A 622-nucleotide genomic window follows, 5' to 3' on the forward strand; every position below is an offset into this window, starting at 1 on the left:
TGCTTGCCTCCAACACCTATACTCTTTTGAGCCCTTTAGGAGTTGGTCTCTCTCTGCCTGCCTATTTTGGTCTACCGGTGTATTTCACCTTTAAAATATAATAATAATAATAATAATAAACTTTATTTGTATAGCACCTTTCATACATAAATGAAGCTCAAAGTGCTTCACAGGGCAGGACACAAAAATAAAATACAATAAAACACAAGTAGTTAAAATGATAGAACAATGGCAGAGAACAAAATTGAATATAAGAACATAAAATAAATAAAAACCACATGCAGCAAATCAGTCAGGGCAGGGTAGGAACGTGCATAGTAAAACTCAACTAAAAGCAAGAGTGAAGAGGTGAGTCTTGAGTTGAGATTTAAAAATGTCTACAGAGGGTGCGTGTCTGAGCTCGAATGGAAGTTTATTCCAGGCTGTTGGGCCGTAGAAGCAAAAAGCTGCCTCACCGGACTTCAAGTAGGCCAGCATTGGAGGACCTGAGGGGGCGGTTAGGGACATATCTAGGTAGGCAGTCACGGAGGTAAGGAGGTGCGAGACCATTGAGAGCTTTATAGACAAGTAACAGAATTTTTAAATCAATCCTAAAAACAACCGGAAGCCAGTGCAGTGATGC

Source organism: Protomyctophum parallelum, assembly GCF_964188405.1.
Source record: "Protomyctophum parallelum genome assembly, chromosome: 3".
Taxonomy (NCBI): domain Eukaryota; kingdom Metazoa; phylum Chordata; class Actinopteri; order Myctophiformes; family Myctophidae; genus Protomyctophum; species Protomyctophum parallelum.